The 10566-nt window shown below is 43.0% G+C and overlaps 1 long non-coding RNA gene across 1 annotated transcript; it reads left to right on the top strand.

Annotated features, from left to right (window-relative positions):
• Positions 1–3372: 3372 nt before the first annotated feature.
• Positions 3373–9682, top strand: LOC149325553 (uncharacterized). Its single transcript, XR_016286122.1, has 3 exons — positions 3373–3660; positions 4467–4647; positions 8715–9682. It is a non-coding gene; the product is annotated as an uncharacterized LOC149325553 (long non-coding RNA).
• The last annotated feature ends 884 nt before the right edge of the window (positions 9683–10566 follow it).

Here is a 10566-nt window from a genome sequence, read left to right on the forward strand (position 1 = left end):
GGATATTACCTACGGTTGGCTACACCCCTTACAAAAATGGATATCAACTTTCTTTAGAATTTGTATTAACATTCTATTGACTCTAGTAACCTTGTAGTAACTTTTACATTCTATCAACAATTGTTCATACAACGTTGATAGAAGTTACTTCTTTGTATGTACTCCTGTCAATAGAAAGTTACTAGAAAATAATTTTTACATTCTATGTACCTTTGTCAATACAAAGTTGGTAGACTGTTACTTCTTTGTATTTACTCCTGTCAATAGAAAGTTACTAGAAAAGCTGGGTGCAGTTTGACACGTTGAGAGAAGTAAATGAACAAAATGCATGGTGTTCGAGGTGATTAACACTATCTTGTTCGCATAATCGTGACGACATCTTACCTGATTGCATGGTCGAATCTGTTGCAGCTAGTCAACAATTTCACTATATCGAAAAGCGACCAACATTATTCGCAGCAAATGCGTTTGAAATGTAATCAGGATATGGGAAAACGTTTTAAAACAGAAGATATATTCCATTTTAATACTTTATGTTCTTTACGGACTGCTGTGAGCAGAAATACTCTAGAAAGTGACAAAACATTTTTGGTCATGCGAATAGATGCCTCAAATCATGTACTGTAGGCGAACACTTCAAAGCTATGAAAACAACCTTGAACACGAAACAAACATTACACTCACATTCCCTTAGCCAAGCATATTCTATTAACATTCGTTGATAGGAAGTTCATACAATTTCCTTACTGCTTTCTATGTACTGTTGTCAGTAGAAACATACTATAGACACCGACAGAACGTTTTATAATGAGAATAAATGCCTAAATTAATTAAGTACTCTAGCCTAACATGTCAATGCAACTAAAGCAACCTTGAACACGAAACAAACATTTGCAGTCACATTTCTTAGGGCATATTTTATCAACATTTGTTGATAGAAAGTTCATGCAATTTTCTTACTGCTTATATACTGCTGTCAATAGAAATATACTACGAACCGAGAAAGCATTTTGGTGATGCGAATAAACAAATAAAAGCCTAAAATAATCAAGTACTGTAGCCGACAACTTCAAACCGGCAACTTAACTAACCTTGAAGACGAAACAAAAATTTGCAATCACATTCCCATAGCCGAGCACGCTGTGGATTTTTAGAAATTTCAGTTCAATTTTCTCAATACTAGATTTACTGCTTTCGCATTTTCGAGTGCGGGGAAAAGGGCAAAGTTCATAACAGAACATTTATCCCGAAATTCAGAAACGTGCCTTGAATTGAAGACATTTAGTGACAATTTTTGATTGTATAAGGTCTACGAAAAAAGTTACCAGCAAACGAAATAATTTTGGTACAAAGTGAATGAATTCATAGAATACTCAAGTATTATTGCCTCGCACTTCAAGGAAATTAAAAGAACTTTAAGAAAAAATAGGAGCTAGTGACATATTGTGTTACATAAGCGCAATGATGACTTCGTTACAGCGAATCAGTTTCGCTGATGGCTCATTCTACACGAAAACAATGCTTTCTGCTGCGTATTCGTCCTTAAATTCTGTACTCAGGCAGTCATTAAACAGATTTAACATTTCAGAACTAACAAAGAATTTCAGCAGAGCTGTACAACAACTCTGCCAATTCGAAACACGTTGGTGTTGCTATTGTTGTAATTCTTGATAGGTCATATTTTAACGTGCAGTTGAACAGTGATGTACCGTACGACGGTGCTAAAACACACTAGCATTAAGAGCGTTTCGCTCTGAGGTTTCAGAGGGATTATTGTTGCGAGCTACAAAAAAATTCAAGTTTAGCATTGCACCGATGTGTTTCCACACTCATTGAATGACACGTTCTCGCTAGCCCAAATGGCGCCCAAATTATATCACCAGCTTCCTGAACCTGCACCGCAAGCACACTTTCCCTGCACACTGCCCGCCATGCAAAAGTGCCCGGTACACTATGCCACTCCACGTGGGAGCGCCCAATTTAAACCCTCGCACTACCCTCCTCCTCGAGCGACCAGCAATGGCTGATCGCACGGGACTGAAAAACCCCGCGCGAAAAGGGCCGCACCGCTTCGCGCTCTGAGTAAATTCTGTGTAACGTGTGCAGGCTTACAGCTTCGAGAACTCAAGTTGCTTCGTTCCTCAGCGACTGTACATTCGAAATTTCAGGCAAGGCAATATTAATTTTTATTCATGTTCGGCGGCCGATACTATAAAGAGAAGTATAGAGAAACAAAACAGGTAACAGCGGCCCGCTGTACTCAACTGCGGTAACAAGGGCTTTGCATGAGGAAGGTGCACGGCAATTGGAGCACTATAAGCCCTCATTCTTGACTTGTTACATTTTTCGGTAGTACTGAGCCACAGAGGAGCTTCCAGTATGGAAAAAGCTAGGGTGAGAGCAGCCCCCACTTTGAGCACCGCTAAAGCACAGGCGCAGTGCCTCTTCCGCATCTTCACTTGCATCTCCTTCAACGCAAACACGGTACGAAGCTGTGGCGAGGGAAAACGTGGTGAGAGCTGTATTTTCTATCTTCCCGTAATGCAATGACTAAGGAATCCTGGAATAAAGTGTTGGGTTTTAACGTAGTCATACGGAGTAGACGTGCGAAAGCATGTGTTCATTCTTCGCCTTTTCTTAATGCCATCAGCGGACGTGAGGCCGAGCCGAGGACCGCATAAGGCAGAGGCAAAAAGCAATCAAGGAAGCACACAAAAAGTCTACGGTAGCGCGACTGTCGGCAGGGCTCGCTCGAGCAAAGAACGTGCAAGGTGTCCAATGACGTGATATAAACACACACAAAACAGAGGCGATGCCGCAGCGCAGCATTGAAAGTTTCGCGCGTCACGCTAGAGCGGCGTGCGAACGCTCGTGTTCCCTAGGTACACACACAGGCACACTAAATCGCATGAACCAAGCTGTGTAGAGTACGCTAAGCCACACAATATGCGAAAATAAAAACCGAAACCAGTAGCGTTTGGCAACATCATCATCATTCCTTATTCTGCGACGCAGTTACGGGGTGCTGAGTTATAGCCTTAGAACTAGGCAGACAGTGCAGCCGTGCAGCGGCTGCGGCTTTCCTGGCCCCAGATGCGTCGCCTGTAGCTGCCCGGCATGCTGCCCGGTTTTCCAAGCTTTCGTTCGCAGCGCCGCCAGAAACAGATGGTTGTGAGTAGTCGCATTTTTTCACCGCAATCATTCCAATTTGCTGACTTTGTAATTGAAACAAAATATTTGTCGTTTAATGCAACAAGTTTGTGGCAAAAAGGGCTTTATCAATTCTTTCTTTAACGCGTGTAAAGTTAGGCGACATTAGCGCCACCTTTCCGTTCGCTGACGGTGGATTGCGAGTCTCATGTTGGCCGCGCGCTACACTATCTTTTTTAGGACGCTGAAACGACTCTTTGTTGGCGGGGTGCGACGGTTGTGATGTGGGTGCGTTTCTTCAGTTTGTTTGTGTTAAATGTGCGGCCTCGTTAGTGTTGTGGTAGTGTGACTGAACTCGGAAGGTGACAGATGGCTCCAGTGCTGCGGAAGACGTTCTTACGCGCACGCAGTGCTCAAAAACTGCTCTGACGTACTGCACGCAACCACGCCGAGAGCGGCCGGCGCCCGATGCCCGATAGAAGAAACGGCTTGCCGTGAACGTTGACAAATGTAAGTACAGAACTGGAAAATGACTTCTGCGATGTGTCGGGGGTATGATTGAGGGCTGCGGATGCATTTGGGTTGGTCTTCACGTCTTGTTCGCAGTGAGGTGCAAAATGCGGGCACCACGCGATCGTTTGCAGAGAGAAGGTGTTCTGACACGCTCGCTTGCCAACTATGCAACTTTTAACCCGCCACCTCACGCTGTTTGCGTCAGCTCCTCGGCGCAGGAGTTATGTGATAGAATTTGGTTGCACGCCGAGAACTATGGGGTGCTGCTTGATTCGTTATTCCGACTGAACAGGAGCAACGCGTGAAAAGGAGACCATAAGAACGAAAAGTGCTTGTAGAGGCGTGCGTCTTTTGATTCTGCTGCCTGAGTGTTTACTGGATAAGGAGCATTGCCCGTTCTACGTCGCAGTCACATCAAGTGCTGTGTTTCTTGATAGTTCTGGTCAACGAAACGACAATTAAAAATAGCAGAACCATTCCATTGCAGTGCAGCTGAGGTAATCGCACAATGGAAGGTTTGTTGTCATTTTATTTTTTTACGTTCACTACATTTATGTCGTTCCCCCATTTTCAGTCTGAGGCGATAAAAGTATAACGTGATTCGCGAATAATAGCTTTAAGAAAAGTATGACAAGCTTTGTAAACCATTTTTTTGCTAACTATTGGAGGCATAGGTAATTAATAATTAGCCTCCACTCATGAACACATTGGACTGAACAGCTAGAGGTTTTAATGGGATGTGGCTTCTGTGATGTTTATGAAAGCATGGCTCTAATGCAGCCTTTCTTCAAATGCACCCGCAGTCAAGCCCTGTACAGCTGCTCCACCGGTATCATCACGCTACTTTTGCACCAGCTTTCATCTGTCATCGAGCCAATGCTACCTCAACCAGAGGCAAATGACATCAAGACCTGCTGGTTCAGCCTATCAGCCATTGACACTGGATATCAAGCATGTGCCACTTGTAAAAGGATAGGTAGACAAGTGGGTATATTTTTCTTGTCTTTTTTAGCCTGCCAAAAATCTTCTGGTCCAGGCTCCCTCTCTCTTTCGTTTTTTTTTTCTTTCAAAAGAGGACCAAGAGAAAGGGAAAAGATATTGCGGGCGTCATGAAAGCACTCCCCTAGTCAAGTGCATTGTGTTATAGTGTGAAATGCTTTCTATAGTTTTTTCCCTCATGCCTCTCGTGCTTGGAAATCTTGACCACTGTATAGACCAAATTAAAACAATTATCTGCTTCATGACCTTTATACAGCAGTCTAAAAGCAGCAAATAAATTTTATAGGTTTACTTCAGCAGTACCTACCTCTTACAAGGTATGGCATGTTTGAAGTGAACCAGTGATGTGATAGGCATGGCCTAACGGGCAATGCATAATTGAATATTGGCGTTCAAGTGGAGCACTCTTTTTTAGAAGCATATTTGTTGCTAGCATCAATAATTGATACCTTACCAGGTTATCCTTGCATTACATGAAACCCTGCAAAGCTTATATTTTAGCTGTACAGAAGAAAGGTGCTTATTCGATGTCATGAGCATTGCTGAGGTTTTCTTTCACACTCCCTTTGTCACAACTGACTGCACTGTACAGTTGAAATGCATTTGGAATTGAGTATTGGTGCATTGTTTTTTTTATTCATGCCGACGTTCAGTTACTGATTGCATTACACTAGCTGAGCCTAAGTCAACAAATATTGCTGTGACCTTAACAAGACCCCTGGCTTTACTTGAACCGATGCATTTGATGTTGCCTTTCTCCCGTGCCATCAAGGTTTGTAATAAGCTGTGTAAATAACTTATTTTCTTTCTCGAGGTATTTATTGCTGCAATTAGTGACAGGTAATTTCCTAAAGCACAACCTAAGTGCACATTTTTATCTTCTTTGGAACACTTGTTTGCTTGTTTCCCTTGTATTCTTAACTTAAACAGATATGAGCAGGCCTCAGCACTAGAGGGATGTGCTGCGGGACAAATAAAAAACTACCAGTCCAGCTGCTCCCTTAGGGGCACGTTTCTGAGGCTTTTATCGCTTGTAGTTCTATGCAGCTTTACTTACAAGTATTGTATCTGACGCAGTGTGTGCCTTAATATTTTGATTCATTTGCTTTAGAGTGTGCCACTCTTGCCCTGACGAACTTGCTCACCTTTGTACTCTTTGTTCATACATTTTCCCCTAACACCTGGTATAGCTCCAAATGATACATTATCTACGGTAACATGTGCATTATATTGCAATGTCTTTGTGCCATCACTTTTGAAAACAAAAGCTGCCTGAATTTTTGTGGAGACAAATCAGAAACACAACATAATTTTTATATTTTATGGCCTGCATGTTCTCTTCATATGACTGGAATGGCTAAATATCTCTTCGTGGTAGCCTAATTTGGTCATCATCATCATCAGCCTGACTACACCCACTGAAGGGCAAAGGCCTCTCCCATGTCTCTCCAATTAACCCTGTCCTTTGTCACTTGCCGCCACTGTATCCCCGCAAACTTCTTAATCTCATCCGACCACCTAACTTACTGCCGTCCCCTGCTGCGTTTGCTTTCTCTTGGAATCCACTCCGTTACCCCCAAGGACAAGCGGTTATCTTGCCTTCGCATTACATGCCCTGCCCAAGCCCATTTCTTCCTCTTGATTTCAACTAAGATGTCATTAACCCGCGTTTGTTCCCTCACCCACTCCGCCCTCTTCCGATCTCTTAACGTTACACCTATCATTTTCCTTTCCATAGCTCGCTGCGTTGTTCTTAACTTAAGCTGAACCCTCTTTGTTAGCCTTCACGTTTCTTCCCCATAGGTGAGTACCGGTAGGATACAGCTGTTGTATACTTTTCTCTTCAGGGATATTGGTAAGCTACCAATCATGATCTGAGAGAATCTGCTATATGCGCTCCACCCCATTCTTATTCTTCTAGTTATTTCCCTCTCATGATCCGGATCTGCGGTCACTACCTGCCCTAAGTAGACATATTCTCTTACTACTTCCAGCACCTCGCTACCAATTGCGAACTGCTGTTCCCTTGCTAGGCTGTTGAACATTACTTTGGTTTTCTGCATGTTAATTCTTAGCCCCACCGTTCTTCTCTGCCTGTCTAACTGGTTGATCATGCTTTGCAGTTCTTGTCCTGAGTGGCTTAGCAAGGCAATGTCATCAGCGAATCGCAAATTACTCAGGTATTCTCCATTAACTCTTATCCCTAACTGTTCCCATTCCAGTCCCCGGAATACCTCCTGTAAGCAGGCATTGAAGAGCATTGGCGAGATCATGTCTCCCTGCCTGACACCTTTCCGTATTGGAATTTTATTCCTGACTTTATGGAGAACTATAGTAGCTGTGCAATCGTTATAAATATCTTCCAATATTTTCACATAACACTCTTCCACACCCTGATTCCGCAATGCCTGCATGACAGCTGAGGTTTCCACTGAGTCAAATGCTTTCTCGTAATCAATGAAGGCTATATATAGGGGTTGGTTATATTCTGCGCATTTCTCTATCACCTGATTGATAGTGTGAATGTGGTCTATTGTCGAGTATCCTTTACGAAAGCCTGGCTGATCATTTGGTTGACTAAAGTCCAAGGTTGTCCTGATTCTATTAGCGATTACCTTAGTAAATACCTTGCAGGCAACGGACAATAAGCTGATTGGTCTGTAATTCTTCAAGTCCTTGACGTCTCCTTTCTTATGAATTAAGATAATGTTAGCGTTCTTCCAAGCTTCTGGTACTCTCGAGGTCACAAGGCACTGCGTATACAGGGTGGCCAGTTTTTGTAGCACAATCTCTCCTCCGTACTTCAACAAATCTGCTGTTACCTGATCCTCACCAGCTGCTTTCCCTCTTTGCATTGCTCCTAAGGCTTTCTTTACTTCCTCCTTCGTTACTGGCAGGATGTCCCATTGCTGTGCTCGACTGCCTCCCTCAGTAACTTGATGATTACATTCGCTACTGTATAGATTTGTGTAGAATTCTTCGGCTAATTCAACTATCTTATCCATATTGCTGATGACATTGCCCTGTTTGTCTTTTAGCGCATACATCTGGTTTTTACCTATGCCCAGTTTTCTCCTCACTGATTTTAGGCTACCTCCGTTCCTTAGAGCATGCTCGATTTTCTCCACGTTAAACTTTCTTATGTCGGCTACCTTGCGCTTATTTATTAACTTCAATAGATCTGCTAGTTCTATCCTGTCTGTGGAGTTAGAAGTCCTCATGCTTTGGCGTTTCTTAATCAGATCTTTAGTCTCCTGAGATAGCTTGCTGGTATCCTGTCGAACCATCCTACCACCTTCTTCTGCGGCGCACTCTGTAACGATAGCTGTAAGATTATCATTCATTGTTTCAACACTGCGGTTGTCTTCTTCAGTTAAAGCGGAAAATCTGTTTTGCAGCGACAGTCTGAATTCCTCTACCTTCCCTCTTAATGCTAACTCGTTAATAGCCTTTCGCTTCACCAGTTTCCTCCGTTCCCTCTTCAAATCTAAGCTAACACGAGACCTTACCATTCTGTGGTCGCTACAACGGACCTTACCGAGGACCTCCACATCCTCTACGATGCCAGGGTGTGCACACAGTATGAAGTCTATTTCATGTTTAGTCTCACCATTGGGGCTCTTCCACGTCCACTTCCTGTTTGCTCGTTTGCAGAAGAAGGTATTCATAATCCGTAAACTATTTCTATCTGCGAACTCTACTAATAACTCTCCCCTACTGTTCCTAGAACCTATGCCATAGTCACCTACCGCCTTGTCTCGAGCCTGCCTAATTAGGTGTAACACGTTAATGTCAGTTCCTGTGAATATCATTCAGTCTTCGAATGTGGGGGCAGAATTGAACACAACAGCATGTTATAGCTTTTTCTTGTTCAAGGATGCATTACATTTAGTTCTAGTCTTGTGACTGCTGCTTATGCTATTACTCAGCAGCCTTATCAAACTCACTCGGAGTGCTGCATTTTAGTGCACATTTAACTGATTGTTGCTGCTTCATGTTTGATTCTATTAGAAGTTACTATAACTGTATACTTTGAATGTTTTCTTGTGCAGTTCTCTTGCTGCTGCATTCTGCCATGGAGAAGGCTACCTGTTCGTGCACACGTCTCATCACTAGGACGCTACCTCATCCACTGGTGATGCAGACAAGTAACGACAGGGTTAATTGGAGAGGCATGGGAGAGGCCTTTGCCCTGCAGTGGGCATAGTCAGGCTGATGATGATGATGAACAACAAGCAGGCTGCCTGATATTGAGGACAAGTGTCAGGATAGTGCACCAACAAAGTCGCTTAAGCATTTCTGTGCTGATGCATTTTTATTAAAATCAGCTCATAGCTTAATATCTACATCCATGGGGACATTTAGCATATGTTTGGCATTTGTTTGACTTTTAATTCGCTAGTGTTTGCAGCCTTTAATGTTGGTCTTAAGACAGTGTAAGCATTGTTTCACTGTGTGGGATTTTTTAGCTGTTTTGGAGAGATGTGTGTGTATGCATGCAGTTTTTTTCCACGGGTTTGTTATGTGGCTCATGGAACTTTCATGTTACAGAAGAAATTATTTCGTTTCTGTGTTGTACAGGAAAGTGAGCAGTATTTATATGCACCAGGTGTTTCAGGGAAGAATAAGTAGTTTTCAAAAATATGGCTTTTGCTGCATAATATTACCAGTTTTAGCAGACACCAGAAAGCCGGTGAGGTGTATTTAGTAAGCTGGTTAACTAATTTCTGATAATTAACTTTTTAACTAACACAGGTTTGCAACTGGTTGCAGTTAGAGACTTTTAGCCAGTTGTTCGTAGTAGCCATATCAGTTTCTGGAATGTACAAAACATGATTACTTTCGCCGCTGTGGCTCGACAAAATTTGGCTGCATCGTGCGAAAATACATGCGCTTTTGAAAGCACACAGGGAAAGAAACCCCTCCAGTGCATGTAACTGCTACAAATCTCTAATGGCAACTAGACGCCTAACTCTGATAGTGAAGGAATCATATTCTTAGCAGTAAGAAACACACAACACCAAGACACACACACACAGGACACCCGCTAGACTTCAACTATCTTTACTGGACACTTGTACAACATAAATATGTATCACTGAGCACACGCAGGTGCCTCGTCATCCGCAACAGGTCTAACTACGCCCTGCCCTCTCCTGCAAGGCATACGGTTGCGCCGATAAACAATCTCTTTTTCTGCCAACACCAGGGAGGGAGTGCTTACACATGTCACCCGGCTCTTGAATACGAAAGACTTCGATAATTTTTCTTTCTTTTTTCTCGGCTCCCAGGCCTTTCGTATTCAGGAGGCGGGTGACGTGTGTAAGCCCTCCCTCCCTGGCATTGGCAGAAAAAGGGATTGTTTATCGGCGCAACCGTATGCCTTGGAGGAGAGGGGAGGGCGTAGTTAGACCTGATGCCGATGACGAGGCACCTGCGTGTGCTCAGTGATACATATTTATGTCGTACAAGTGTCCAGTAAAGATAGTTGAAGTCTAGCGGGTGTCCTGTGTGTGTGTGTCTTGGTGTTGTGTGTGTTCTTACCGCTAAGAGTATGATTCCTTCAAGCCGTTACCAACTAGCCCAACTTAATGTTTTAACAAAGTTTCTGATAGTGAAAAGGTTCATTAATAAAAATTAGCTAACCAGCTTATTACGTAAGACTCTTCAAAAGTTCTCTGGTGCCTGCCAACACTGGGAATACTGTGCTGAAAAAGCCATACATTCATCTCAAAATACCTGTTTTTTGAAAATTACTTAGTCTTCCCTGAAACACCTCATATATATGTAAGAAAAACCTAACGGGATTTAATTGACGATGTTTTGGTCGGAGGGCCAGTCGTTTTCAAGTGTACTACAGCATTTGAAGCGCACAGCTTTTGTTTCGAATGCTATACTATACTC

The sequence above is a fragment of the Amblyomma mixtum genome, chromosome 10 (assembly GCF_055824585.1).
Source record: "Amblyomma mixtum isolate Tamu chromosome 10, ASM5582458v1, whole genome shotgun sequence".
NCBI lineage: Eukaryota > Metazoa > Arthropoda > Arachnida > Ixodida > Ixodidae > Amblyomma > Amblyomma mixtum.